This window comes from Nyctibius grandis, chromosome 8 (assembly GCF_013368605.1).
Source record: "Nyctibius grandis isolate bNycGra1 chromosome 8, bNycGra1.pri, whole genome shotgun sequence".
NCBI classification, from domain to species: domain Eukaryota; kingdom Metazoa; phylum Chordata; class Aves; order Nyctibiiformes; family Nyctibiidae; genus Nyctibius; species Nyctibius grandis.
The window spans coordinates 16,458,448-16,473,908 of record NC_090665.1 but is presented as its reverse complement, the minus strand read 5'-3'; the positions used below and the strand labels follow the sequence as shown (position 1 = coordinate 16,473,908).

The following is a 15,461-nucleotide window of genomic DNA, read 5'->3' as shown; positions in this document are numbered from 1 at the left end:
CAGAATGAATGTTGTCCCACAGAAAGAAACTGCTGCAGTTGTCAAAGGTCATCTCCTGTATCCCACCCCTGAGTACAGTCTGCAAGAGTAGTTTTGAATGGGAAATGATGCCACCAAAGGGAAGGCCACGCACTAACACATTTTTGAGTTTCAGGGTGGTTTGCCACTAGTCAGTTACTGCCCAGAGCACTAGTAAGACCAAGTACGTATGCCTTTTTTCTTGTTGAAACATTAAATTTAACAGACAGGAAATAGCTCCAAGCCTCCCAAACTAACTAAGCAACATTTTAGATCTTTGGGGTTCTATTGCTTTCTGTACTGTAGGTCTTTTATGTTCCTTGTCAGAGAAAATGTGCTGCGCTTGGCATTGGATTCCAGAAAGCAGCTTGGATTGCTGGAAAATGATTGGTATTTTAAGCATTAAAAATTTAGAATTTTTAAAATGTTTTGAATATTTTAAGCTCTTGCATATTAAGAATGTGATCCCTGCAGTCTGGTGTCTTCCATCTGGAGATGAGGCTTAGAGATGAAGCTTTGTATGCAGGATTTTCTAAACAGTTGCATTCATTTAGGAATCTCCAAATAACAGGAAGACATGTGAAAACAGATCTCATGCTTTTAGTCTGTAAAAAAGGCACAAGGATTCTAAAGGTATATGATGCAGCACCACTAAATACGAATGGTAAATATTTATCCTAATCCAACAGAAATTATTAGGCACTAAATTCCAGTTACGCTGATTAGCACCACCACAAAACTAGTGAGACGATTTGTAGCAGAAAGTGCTATTAATATACGTACACAAAATAGTGTTCTCAGAGGAAATGCTAATTGACAACATGTTGCTATCTAAGTTTTCAGTCCTCTTTCAACTGTGACTTTCTTAGACCAGGGGTCAGTTATAATTCTTTTCTTCTCTTGCCTTCAGATGATTCTTGAAATGTTTCTCATTTCTGGCCTGCTCAAAATTTATTGTTTTAGATCCCATATGAAATAAAGAACTATATTAAGCCATAGATACATTCTCTAAACTGATGGAATAGCTCTATCAAACGAAATCCTATCAGCTGTAATACTGTATGTTTATAGTCTAATTTACTAAGTGTATTTTGTATACTTGGGGAGGGCTTCGGTTAGTTATTTAAAGTTGAAACTATTTGGTAATGTAACCAGAACAGTTAGATCTAAAACTTTTAGGCATGTCTTGATAGCAAAGCAGCCACTTGGTTCTCTGATATTTGCCCTAAATAAGTATACAGAGACTGTAGCTGCTGTTCTGTATTGCTTAGTGAACTATCAATCAGGAATTGACCTTTTGTGCCACTAGGGCTGCCACAAGCAGAGTGGTGAATTCAGAGAGGTCAACCTGACTACACCCTAAAACCAGGGAAAATTGTTCTATTATATTGATAGGCTCTGCCCATGGAAGGGATGTTCAGTAATAAAGAGTAAAACAAAAAAATCTTGACATGGACTGAAAGTTTAGTAGTCAAATGTAAGCTATACCCATTGACTGACTTTTTATTAAGTATATTAACCTTCAGGCAAGAAAAGTTTACTTCGTTAAGACCAGTTAGAGTTCCTGTTTGCCGTCCAATTTACCAACAGCTTTGTATGGAGAAAACTAGAAGAAAGCATACTAATCTTAATGTAGTTATTTCGGGAACAAATATGGAGTGACTCATTCTCACTGGGAAATTTTTCTACTCAATGTGCCCCCCAAACCCCATGATTTTTTTAAAAGCACCATAACACAACATATGCTCATTATGCGAACTGTGGTTTCTGGTCTAAGTCTTTCCAGAACTCAGGTTTCCCTACAGTATTTAGTTCTATTTTTCATTTTGTATTATTCTGTACTAGAGCTATTATTTCTTTTTCTGAATATATTTCTTCTGTAACACTAACTTTTAACCCTTTCAAGCATCTAAAAATATGTACTAATATACCTGATAATTTTTTTATATATAAGCTGTATTTCAACAGAACAGGATTTTATCCTGTTTATTCCAGTACTTCCTGCCAAGCCAATTGTTTGACCTAAAAACAAAATTGCAAAGTTTAACACTGAAGAGAACCATAATTAAACGTACAGTGCCTCTATTCTTCTTCCGTTTTCTCAGAGAGCAATTCGAGAAACATGCTGGCATGACTTGCCATTTCTGCTATCTGCTCTCTGTGCCTGATACAAAAGGGGTTGATCGCAGTTCATTAACAAGCAGTGCGAGAATTTGATACTAAATTTGAAACTGTGTTTAGTTTTTAAATATTAGAGGCTTTCTAATTATTGAAGTAGTATAAGAAAAAAAAAGGTTTATTTCTGTAAATTTGTATCAGAGGTGGATCAAGAAAATCCTAAAAATAAATGTAGTAGAAAACTGTTTTCAGAGACTGATAAATGAACAGAACTAATGACAAAGATATGCTGTATCTATGACACCTGTAATGAGATAGAGTGGAGGGATAGGAATAAAAGATTTTTATTGGGTCCTCACTGAATGCTTGATGAACATATCTCACTAACACCTGCCCCAGTCCCTACTATCTGGGTATATATCTGGCTATATGTAAGTTTGATAACCTCTGCCACTCCTTCAGGTTGGAGCAAAGAATAATAATTAGCTTCCTTACTGGTTCTTATAAGGATTAGCTAGTACTTTCTGTATTAGAAAACCGTTTAACAGATCCCTTTTTCTTTCCAGTTCTTCTATGCTTCCTTGACCAAATAACAATGGACATGGTCAAGTGCTTTCACAGCTTTCAAAAAGGAAGTATAGGCAATGCTTACTTATACAATAAATTGCAAGTTAGGATGATAGTCTTTACTTGAAACAGAAAGGATTAACAGTCTGTGCCAGTTGAACCACACTGATCATTCCACTTCTTCTCTCCTCTCATCTGTTAAGATCATTTCAGTATGAAAGCTCAGCATGACGAAGAATGTTTCTTTCTATGGATTTATATGTGGATATAATACTAAAGGTCTCCATGACAAGCAGCAGTGCTATTTCAATAGAAAGAGTACAGTCATGTTTCCAGTTACATCTTAATTGATTACTTTTTACATCTTCAGTTATTCTCAAGGAAAATCTCATTTATTCATAAGATGCTTATCTTCCTGTAAGTTTTTCCAGCCTGTGAATGTAGCACAATGTATTTTCCTTTTAAAAAAACCAGAAAGCATTTAGGATTAGAGCAAAGATTTTTCAGTAAGTCATGGAAGTATTTGAGGAAAAATCTGTAGATGAGATTAAATCATGTATCCTACCTTTTTTTCCTGTCAAGGCCTGACATGCCTAGGGCTAGTGTGGCAGCACCAAATAAACAGATGTTAATCAGCTGTAACTAGCAAACAGCACAAAGATCCTTGGTTTTGATATAAGCCAAAGTGATGTAACACATGTATCGGATGAATTTTAGAAAAAGGCAATACGCTGAAGGAAATACTCTCTGCAAACAGCAGAAAATTTCTAATTGTATGATATGGAATCAATGATTGGAAGTAATCAGTAAACAAACTGTTTTGTTCCTTTCTTTCTTCTTCTGTCTATTTGACCAACATGAAAACAAACAGCTTAGTATCTTTGGAGAGAAAGATTTCTTTCTACTTGCTAAGTCAAAGGGCTTTCTCTTGCCCAGTGGCCTCCTTCCTATTTACCGCACTATCATGTGCCACATAATACTGCACAGAAGAGAATCAGGGACAATTAAAAAAAAAGCATACCTGAAAATACAGGAAGGTCAGATATTCCTTAAAATACCTTCATTGAATTAAGTGGAATCTCCCTCAGGTGATATATAATTATAGAACTACATGGTGATTTCATCAGCTGCTAATTAAGAAAAATAAAACAGGTCAGGAAAAAAAAAGTATTCTAGAGTTCAAGGTTGTTTTTAAGAGGGAAAGAAAGTTATTTTTTCTGATGTTATCCTGATACAGAGAAAGGTAAGTCATTATACTGTGTTAGAAAACTTGGGAGCTTTTAGAGAAGTGGATTGAACTGAACAATTCCTGTTCCCACACAACTTTTTAACTATATAGTTTTCCTAAAAGTCTTGGAAGAAAGCCAAAAAGACAGAACTGTAATTTTCCCACAATGTAAGTGTTTGAACTAGAAGCTAGATGTGAAAGCGCATGCATAGCACCAGACACCTGCACCTTCCCTTGGCAAGTTTTAGGTTGGTAACGCCTTTCAGGCTTCCTCATAAAATAGCTTCTCATAGAGTAATAGTAAGTAGATGAACTATAAAAATGAAAATAAATGAGAGAAGATTGGGATGTGAGTATGCTAAGCCAACAAAAGCACATATGAAGTAGAGAAGGTTTGCAGACAATTAAGGGAGAGCAGAGAAGAGACACACCAGTGCAGGAAGGCTTTAGGACTAACAAAAGCAGCAGTAACAGTAGTTTGAGGCAAACACATAGAGGTCCTCTAGATGAAAATTTCCAACAAAGCAGCTTGCTGTATTTTTCAGACATGTTTAAAACGGTGATCAGTAAGCAACACAAATGCACAGAAGGTGCAATGAAAGAACACAGATGAGTCTTTTGTACATCCTTCTGTATAAAGAAGTCTGTCTCCCTGGAATTTATTACTGACAATATTTGCAAATGTTTAGAGAATTAAGGCTCTAGAAACATGGATTTCACAGAAATACACATATTAAGCTTTCTACTTATATGTGTATAAGAACTGCCAAAAAAAAAAAGTTACTGGTGGCTGAGTTACTCCTCAAGTGGCTAGCATTTGAACATGCATTTTTCTAGATATCCAAAACTTTATTCTCCTTGGCAATACATCACATCACATCATGATTTTTATTCCATTCACAACCTGATTTCAGCACATGGCTAGTAGTGCTATTGGTTTTCATTCTAGAAAAAAGGTCTAGCAGTTATTTTAGAAACTGTCTTCTAGCTGGGATTACACTCTGTTCCTTTTTCTCTATATCACGGCATATTTGCTTCCTCTCTTTTCTGTCCTTACTTTTGTTTTCCTTTCTAGGCTTTTCCAGACTTTATAAACTATTAAAGGACATTTTTTTATTACTTTAAACTAAACTAACACTTACTGTTGTCATATATAAGGCCTTTACTGTTTATGGAAACCTTTCTCAAAATGGATTTGGTATCAGTTCCCAAGTGGCTAGCTGATGGCACATGTCAAAGCACCAGCCATGCTAGAAAGGTAAAGCTGCCACAGACTTCATGGATAATCTAAATTTTCCCATTTATGAGGAAAAGCAACATCTGCATGAAAATAAAAAAAAGGAAATAAGGCACTATGCTAGATTTTCACTTAACGTAAAATATCATAGGCTAATTCTCCTGATAGACTCGGGCTCCTTTTTAGGTGACACAACGCATCCTTAGACCTGATGTAACTGGATAACTTACTATGTTTGTCAGCAGTATTACAAAGCAGCTGCAGAATGTGAGTGACTCTATCCCTTTACTGGGGCAGTCAGAAATCAGTTTAGCTCATCAGGAGTCATTTTTAGCAGCTAACGATAAATATTTTCTACACTGGTAACTATTTCAGTTTTCTTCTATGTTCAGGCCTGAGCCAATACATGGCAGCAGCTTGCAGTACAGCCAGAGAAAATAATGAGCAGTTTGTGTTGTTCCAGGTAGACTTTCCCTAATGCAGATCTTAGTTCTCATCTACCCTCAAACATCAGGGACTGCAGAAAATCTATTGTTCTCCCCCTTGTCCTCTGCCTCCCTAGCCATTACCCTTAGGCAGCCTGCTCTACCTCCTTAGGGAGCCTTGGAAACCATCTCTTTATCACAGTGATCCCATTCTTGCCTGAAAATTCCACCACCTTCGTCTTAAAAGGACCTGGTAGCTCACCCACCTCCATGATATTGAACTCAGTATCCTGGGGCCCAGGAAAAACCTCTGCAAGCCCTTCCTGACAGAGGTGCTGGGGACACCTCCTCCCTCTGATCCTGATCAGAACGCTGTCACTACAGACCTGTTGTCACTACAGACACGTAGAAAGGAGATGTGGGATGATAGTTTTGACAATGAGTAATGACCTAATGGGCCTGCAGGCTGAACAATTTCAAGTCTAAAGTCGTATTTGATCTGGTGTGGAGCTTCTCTATCCCTGTGCATCTGAGAAATGGTATGTGCTGTCCTAACATATCTGTACAAGTATCTTAACTTTTCATTACCTCATTCTAGGCAAATGCTACCCTATTTTTATCTTTGACAGAAAGGAATTCTGATGAACAGCAACCTGGACTTAAAATTCTTTGTACAAAAAACCTGAGGCTTTAATAGTAAAATATGTTCACATTTATCTGAGGCTTGTTATAGGAATGTTTCATTCTTAAATGACTGCTATTGCTTCTAAATGTCTAATATTCATACATCTATTTGAAAATATCACAGTCATTTTCCAGCAACAACTCTTTTCCAAAAAGCCTATCCCATACCTTTCAGAGGAATGGAGCACATCAGCAGAAAACAGATGGCTGATAGCAGGTCGTCTGTGACAGCATGTGCTGCATTCTGTGTTATGCTATTACCAGTGACTGTCCTTACTTATGAGCTGATCATATCAAAAGGCACATAATTCACAGATTTCTGTGCCTCCAACTATGATCCTTTCTCATATGGATATTAGAACTGTAATCCAACTCTCTGTTTAATTTCCATTCTTTTCAAACATTGCACAAAGAGAAAAGGCCTGTGTATCTAGAGCAGCTTTAAGTCTGTCCCTCCCAGTTAGGGAGCTCTTAGTGGCTTCATCAACTGCGAAGATGCATATAATGCAAAGAAAGTAGAAACAAAGAATCAGCTGCCAAGGAACATATATATATAAAAGTAAATTATTATTGTATTAATATGAGGAGCTGGATTTCTCCTCTGCCTTGCATCTCTCTGTAATCACTTATGCCTACACAAAATAGAACTTATACATTAGAACAGTACTGTAAAAATACGCAGTTTTTCTGCATAGAAAACATGACTGTAAAAGTTATAACTGTAAACTGTAGTTATAACTGTAGTTATAACTGTAAAAGTTATAACCACCAACTCTGAGTTAACAAGAAACAATGAATGAGGAAAAAAATTCTCCAATCAGTACCTGGAGGAAGAAATAAATTCCTATATGTTACTTGAACCAAATCTGCTGCATCACACTAATTAAATAACCAGGCAGAGCATATCCAGTGAATAATAGTACCTCATACTTTGTTAAGGCATTTTCAGGCACCCAAGAAGAGCACTAATCCCCAAGACACGTCAGCTAAAACTGTTTCCTGAACAAAAAGAAAATGGTAAAAAACAAAAAGAGAACCTAAAACTTAAATTTATATATTGTGACATTAAGGGAATTAGATGTGTTTTACTTCTTAACACTATTACTAACATTTGTCTATGAGCCTGAACTATCTTTTTGCCTCTGTACTCCTGATACCTGAGTTAGAGCACTATCATCCGCTCCCAGCTCTCTCACTTCTAGACCCAACCATCTGAACTTGTAAAATGATCTAATGATTTGTATTTCTCTAATACAATAGCGTGCAACACTTGCTTTCTTCATGTATGGCTAGATCTTTATCTCACAGGATCACAGAATCACAGAATGTTAGGGATTGGAAGGGACCTCGAAAGATCATCTAGTCCAATCCCCCTGCCGGAGCAGGATTACCTAGATCATGTCACACAGGAACGCGTCCAGGCGGGTTTTGAATGTCTCCAGAGAAGGAGACTCCACAACCTCTCTGGGCAGCCTGTTCCAGTGTTCAGTTACCCTCACTGTAAAGAAGTTTTTCCTCATATTTATGTGGAACCTCCTGTGTTCCAGCTTGCACCCATTGCCCCTTGTCCTGTCAGTGGATGTCACTGAGAAGAGCCCGGCTCCATCCTCATGACACTTGCCCTTTACATATTTATAAACATTAATGAGGTCACCCCTCAGTCTCCTCTTCTCCAAGCTAAAGAGACCCAGCTCCCTCAGCCTCTCCTCATAAGGGAGATGTTCCACTCCCTTAATCATCTTCGTGGCTCTGCGCTGGACTCTCTCTAGCAGTTCCCTGTCCTTCTTGAACTGAGGGGCCCAGAACTGGACACAATATTCCAGATGCGGCCTCACCAGGGCAGAGTAGAGGGGGACACCCTCACCTTTACATAATTCTTCTCCATTACATAATTCTTTACCTTTGTATTATCCTTCAATTTCTTCTCTGTGACCCACTAGCCTCAAAAGTTACTCAGAGCAGAGTTGAGAAATATATATCAGAAACATTTGCACAACCTTCCATTTATGTGACAGTTACTATTAGTCCAGGGTGATGAGACCCTGAAATAAGGATTGTCAGTGAAAATGATCCATCTCTTTTGAAAGACAAAAATTGAATTAGTGTAATTGCAAGTGTTCTATGAGTATAGGAAAAAGAGTTTAATGTGCTCTTGGAGGCCTAATTCCATCCACAGCTCAGGTTTATTTGTACAAAAGTGGCAAAATGTGGTACTATGGGACTTAATTACACACACAGAGCGCAAAGAATAAAACATCAGATCACACTAACAAGATGCTGACTGATGTGTCCATAAGAGGTAGGGAAGGTGATTATTGGAAGGATGGGTGGTCTTAATTAAACTCCCCTTTCATACTAAAATGGTTGGGATAACTCCAGGATGAGACAATGAAGCCTGTCAACTACCTCATCGTTTACAGTGACTGCCCTCTTGCAAATAAATGTGACATTTATCTACATCAATTGAATTCTTCCTCCCTGTTAATACAATGATGTAGTCTGATGGTTGCCTGCACTGAGCGATACACGTTAGAACACTGCAGCAGATTACCACTAAATGACTATGATTTACTGTCCTTCTGCTTGAGCATTCTAGATGAGAAACTGCCTCAATCTACCATTACAATGATGAGTATCTGAAGTAATTCTACTGATTCAGTGCAGTTGTTCCGGATTTACACTGGTGTTACAAAAAAAGTAGAATATGACCCAAACACTTCAAGAAACGTTTCAAGGAGCTTGGTTAGCCATGAAAAATCCTTTGCCCTTAAGGGCAACTAGTAGAGATAAGAGGAAACAGTTTGCACTAAACCTTTATTGAATTGTAATTTTCTTAAAATCACACAGCCCGTGATTTTGCTCAGGAGAAGCTTGAAATAACAGAAAATCGTGTATATTTTATGCCACACAGTACTCCCTTAATTTAGGGTTTGACTCATCGTCATAACATTGTAGCAGAACTCAGTACACCTGTCTGCAGTGTGAAATACCGAGGGATGAATAGCAGCCTTCCACTGGTAATAACAGCTAGTCCTTATCCTTCACAAATGCATAGTCCAATTCACATCACCATCCTCTGGGGTTTAAATCAATCCCAGAGAGTTAGATGGTTAAACAGTACTACAGTACACTATAATCTCTGAAATCCCCTCGAATCTGAATGAAGGGGTGGAGGGGCAATTTCAGATTGCTTAGCTGATCAATGAAAGAACATATATAGCAGGTTCTTATTTAATGTTCAAAGAGCTTTTCTCTTCTGTGGCCTCTGCTTATGAAGATCTCCAGACTGATGTGTTCAAGGGTGGTGTCCCATTTCTGTTCACAGACAGCATTCCAAATTCACAGGAGACCTGTCTGTAGACAGCTCAATACCCTCAGAGACAGCATGCGGAAGCTGTAAGTGCCTAGTTCTCCTCATCTTGAGGAACACAAGTAGCCTGTTCTTTCACTGCTTCTATCCTATTTGTCAGTAAAATGGGAAAGAACCCCATTCTGACCACCGGTCTGCCAAGCCTCAACTGTTCCATGTAACTGCCCTGTTTTAAGTGTAACAGAGGATGTAAAGCTTGCCTGTGAATGTCAAAGAGGAAGGACAGAATTGGGAGCATGCTACTGGTGATACGCTATGAAGAATGCAATGCATTAAGTGAGGGAGCAGGAGAAACTGAAAGGAAACTGTATCTTTGTGACTTCTACCACATCTCAGTCTCTTAAAAATATAATGTACGAACCACCTGCTTTCATACATTTTTCTCAGGTACAACAGAAGTAGTTTTTGTTTTTCTTCTGTTTTTCATCTGTGTTACCTCCCCAAAATAAACTGTCCATGGCACAACAGTAATTTAATGAAGCTGGTGTAAATGATAATCTTTGTTCAGAACAAACCTAGAGTTTAGTAAGCAGTCCGAGAAGTACGGGTACTCTTTGTTAAGAGCTCTGTAAGCTACTGTTTGTGTTTAAAATATTATATCCCAGACAGAGCTAAGACTGCAGCTAGAGGATCCAGGTAGTCGCTGGAGTAGAAGGATAGTCTGTTGGCATTACTAAAGTGCTGTGCCAAATTTCTGGCCTATCAACAACTTCGGGCTTTTTCACTTCCAGAATGTTTTCTGTAAGAGATTAAGAATGGAGCCCCCAGTCTCCCTTCAGACAATTTCAGTATCTTTAGGAATTTGCAAACAGAGCATTACACTGAGGGGCCTGATGCTGAATGCAATTGATGAAGATAAACTACATTAAATCCCATAAAAATTAGAGTGAAAGGAGTCTGAAAGTCTATCTGAAGTTTTTTCTATTTCGGTGTTCTCCCTCACTCTTGCCTAAGACTCTCTGATGTGTAATAAATAGGAAGAAATGTGATCCTTGGTACGTGTCCACAACATGGTATGTAGTCCCTGTACAGTCTGTGCTTGAAAAACACATTTTATCATAGTCAGAAGGGATTTAAATAGGGAAATAGTTTTACATTTCATGTACATTTTCAGCATCTGGAGTACAGTTTGTCGATCTGCTACCCAGATTCTTGTGGAGATTTAAAAAAAAAGTTTAATGCTCTGAGAAATATTGGTAACAGATGCAAACAAAATGGGCCATGTGATTTCTAACGTACCTGAACCATACACGGGATGACCCTACCTCAGTCCTGACTTGGAACAACATGACCTTGAGGTCAGTGCAAAACTTCCCTCTTTAGCCACATTTTAATAAGGAAAATAGTACACTATCTCAGGTACCATAGTACGTTGCAAGTGATATGAAGCAAAATCTTAAGAGGAGGATAGTTCATTTTGAACTATTTTGTGTCAGCATTGCAAACTGCCTATGAATTTTTCCTTTGCGTTAGGTGTTAGTACTTTTCAAGGGTGGGTCCCATATTTTTCCCTCCAGTGGAGACACACCCAATGTACTCAGTTTGCTGTCTCTGTGCTTCAGTTGAGAACATACCTGTCAGTACCCCTATCAATTTTTTTCATGTTCCCACCAAACAGATGATAATTTTTGCCTCTTGCTAATCTGGATTTGAGATGAGCCAGTAATCTAAAGAAGAAAATCTTTTTAATCTCCTGAGCTGTTCAATCCCACCTGCATTTCATTATTGAAAATATTTTATATATTTTTATTTTAAAAAATAGAAAGGCTAGGGAAAAATGACTCTGGCATTGTCCGAATGAAATACTATCCTGATAACAGAGCTTCTCTCACAAATATTAGTTCCACTTCTATTGCTTTATAATAAATGGTTGCAGCTGTTGCTATGGCAATTTTCATTTTTAAAAATGTATCCAAGTGAAGACAAGAAATGCAGCTGTTATGAGAAAGTCTAAAATAAATCCAGATGTGAATTGCATGCTCTAGTGTTGGCAGTAATAATGTCAGAAACAAAACATGTTACATGTTTTGTCTTCTTGATATACTGGAGCTGAGGATGGAGATTCAGGGATATTCTGAATTGTAGGTCTCTGTTCCTGATCCAAATATAGCAAATGAACAGAATGAAATTTCACCTTAGGGAAAGGCACTTCACTTGCTAGAAAAGCTGGTCAACCTTGCATAGAGAATGACAGTAATTCTCCTGTAGGAGCAAGACAGGTGTGAAGCTCTCATTTACGTTTCTGATAATATGCTAACATTTTGGGGTTTACAGCTTATAAAAAGAAAAATCCAAGCAAAAATTGTGATCTTCCCTATTGCTTGTTGCCTTATCACTCTATAGCCTCAAGTTCTTTAAAATCATTGCTATACCTTTAATGGTAGACACAGAAAGTTAAAACAAAATTACTGGGCAGTGCTCTACAAAGAAGGTGTAATTCAACAAGTCCCAATGCATGTAGTAATAGTCATCCACTGGAAATATGCACTGTGTTGGGAAGGCATAGTCCATTTAAGTCACTTTAGAGAATAACTATTTAAAGAGAGAATTTCTGAGAAGGTGATAGAAGAATAGCTCTGGACTTATTTCAAAGTGAAAAAAAGAGTTTGGAGTTATATGTTAGTCTCTTCTCCCAGGTGACAAGCGATAGGAAGAGAGTAAATGGCCTCAAGCTGTGCCAGGGGAGGTTTAGATTGGATATCAGGAAAAATTTCTTCACAGAAAGGGTTATCAAGCAGTGGAACAGGCTGCCCAGGGAAATGGTGGAGTCACCATCCTTGGACGTATTTAAAAGACGAGTAGATGGGGTGCTTAGGGGATATGGTTTAGCGGTGGACTTGGTAGTGTTAGGTTAATGGTTGGATTCGATGATCTTAAAGGTCCTTTCCAACCAAAAGGGTTCTATAATTGTATATCTCTAGCAAATGCTGACTGAAAAGCAATTACCCAAAGCATGAACAAGAGAGATGTTCAGAGACAGACTGTGTAGTCTGAGACAGTATAGGACTTGGGCAGGATGGCAGATGGGTGGAAAGGTGACTTTGCATCTGTCTTGTACCTTTTCTGCTTGCCTAGGAGGTGCAAAAGACTACTTTGGCTGAAGCCATTCTAAACTGTAGCTGTCTACCCACAGCCTCAATGGTTCATTTCAGCAGCTTGGGGCTGCTGAGAACAACAGAGATGTAGCTGCTGAACCTTGTGGAAATTGTTTTGCTCAAGTGTTAATTCAGTGCTGATTATGAAACCTGCAAATACCCTTTACTCTGGAGGATTACTCAACTTCACTCACAGTAAAATAAAACAAAGAGGAGGAATCACCAGTTAGGCAGTGAAGTTGATGTGGAGAGAATTTCAGTCCCAAACTCTAAGGCAATCACAATGGCAAAAATTCTTTTTATCCTTAAAAATTATAGCAAGAAGAGAAACACCAGAACACAAACATTCGATATGTCTGACTTCTATATTCAGGGATATTTTTCTCAAAACTCTTGGTACAGTCTTTATTTCCCTATCACTGGTACAGGAGTTTCACATAGTAAGCCAACTTTAAGCAGTGCTACATAAACACATGCCACTCTCGAAGAACAATCTAAAAGCTTTTTGGAATCTTGAAAATAGTCTGGATAATAAAATCCTACAAAACCCCCACAGTTCCCTAAATATACTGCAAACCACTTAATCAAAGAGACCTTATACTAAATATATTGGACAGGAGCTCTTGCTTTGATAAGAATGCATTATTCATAAGCACATATGCTAAGGTTTTTGAACATATAACTGGCAGCTGGTTGTGAACTATTTCTTAACGATAAGATTAAAAGAGTTAAGTAAGATCTCCCTTTGTTTAAAGTTAAGGTATCTGCTATTACCTGTGGCTGACATCCAATGCACTGTGGAAAATCTCACAGAAGTGATAGGCAGCCAAACAGACACTTTGTCCTTCTGGATTTGTATCCACTGATTTATGGATAAACATTTAGTATAACGCACTAATTTCCACCACTTAGTTTTAAAATAGAAACTTTCCCTAGACAGGCAGTTCCATGAGGCGTAAACACAGCTATTAAGAAATGAAAATAATTCTAAGTTCATTACCCTCATGATTACGAGAACGAAGGAGTCCTGCCTCACAAACTTTTGCATTTGCCTCGCTCTAACAGTGTGCAATCAGAACGCTCTCCTAGCTACGGGCTCAGTCCTGCTAACTCCAGAAATGGAATGTAAAATGGTGAACATCCTAAAATGATGGTTTAGAAATACCTTTAACGTTTCTCTGTAGGAATAAAAATACTGTAATAAAGATGTACACTGTTAAATGGTCCAGGAGGCTGAAATATTTTATTCAGGAATAGTTTCATTAGCTATAACCCTTTCCCAGTGTGTCTGAGGAAAAAGACAGCCTGCTAGGCACTCTGTTATTCTCACCTCTCTCACTATCATTTCTGGCTGTGCTTGCCACAGATTAGTAGAAGAGGTAAAAAGGAGGAACTGTTTGATTTCTTTTGAGTGAGTATAAATATGCAATGAATGGGGTTGCAAAACGAAAATGCTGTATGTTTAAAAATTAATTCACTTTTGTGAGATTTTGTAATGCAGAAATTATTAAGGGAAAATTGCGAATATCAGTTTATTCAATGTATTGTTGGGATGCTATTTTGTTCAAAGTTTTAATCATATTTAAACCTTCCTTTTCAAAAATCCAAATTCTAATGTCACTAGGTCTCCCCAGAAATGTACTGAAATGTCATTATGAATCCAAATAACATACACATATGCATATTACATTCAGAATATGTAGACCATTATAATTACCAATTAGGGAACATCAAAGTACCAAGCACATTAAGAGGAAACTGATAACAAGACAAGATTTTTTTATTTTGATACAATGGTCTTTACAGCAAATGTTCATAAGTCCTATTTCTCTAAACGCAGCCGCAATGAGCAAGCTTTGTCACTCTGTCCTTTCTCAGGGCCACTCACTCAACTGCTACCCTGAGTGTTTCCTGTCTTTCAGTCTAGCTCATACCTGCAGCACGCCAGGCAGTGCCCCAATTTTATTTGGGTGTTGGTTTTTCATGGTTTGTGACATTGCCAGCATGACACCATTTAGACTACATTTCCATGTTGCGTTGCACGTTTTGTGAAGACTTTTTCTCTTTTTTTTAAATTTATCCATTTTGCAGAACCAGTATAGAGAGAATGTATTTGTGCTTATCTTGGACAGAAACCTTACAACCACATAATTACAAAGCTTTCTCACTGTACCATGTTGAAATTCAGACTTGTCACTTCTAAGGGGAGGAAAGAGGCAATTACCTATCTGTTACTCATGCGTGTTTCACCCTTGTGAAAATGTGCCAAAATTGAGCAATTTTTTAAGGTTTCTGAAACGTTTAGTTGGCAAACCTCAGCAGAGATCTGATAAACTTCATCAGCTATAAATCTTATAAGATTTGTATTAGGTATGTACTATCTAAAACTGAAATATTATTTTTTTCCTGTAATTGCTGCTCCCTAGACTCTGCCATCGACTGTTTCACCAGCCTTCAGAACTGACCAGCAGCATCACTCTCTCTTGTCCTCATTATCTTCTCTGTTTGTCACAACATAGTAAGGAGGATAACAAAGAGGTGTGTCTATCAGAAACAAAGACAGGGTATCTATCTCTTGGCTTAGGGAATGAAGGAGACTGGTTTGAGTTTACAGTCGTAGCTTATCTTTAGAAATAATTTATTTCCATCTCAGAAGACAAAAGGACTGATGACTGCAGCAGAAGTGGTAGAGTAGGCCATGCAATTCAGGGGGATGGGT

The 15,461-nt window shown here is 37.9% G+C and overlaps 1 protein-coding gene across 1 annotated transcript in view; it reads right to left on the bottom strand.

Annotated features, from left to right (window-relative positions):
- The window catches only part of SLC9A9 (solute carrier family 9 member A9), a 210,455-nt gene that overhangs the window by 126,758 nt on the left and 68,236 nt on the right, over positions 1 to 15,461 (bottom strand). The gene's annotated exons all lie outside the window — the stretch shown is intronic.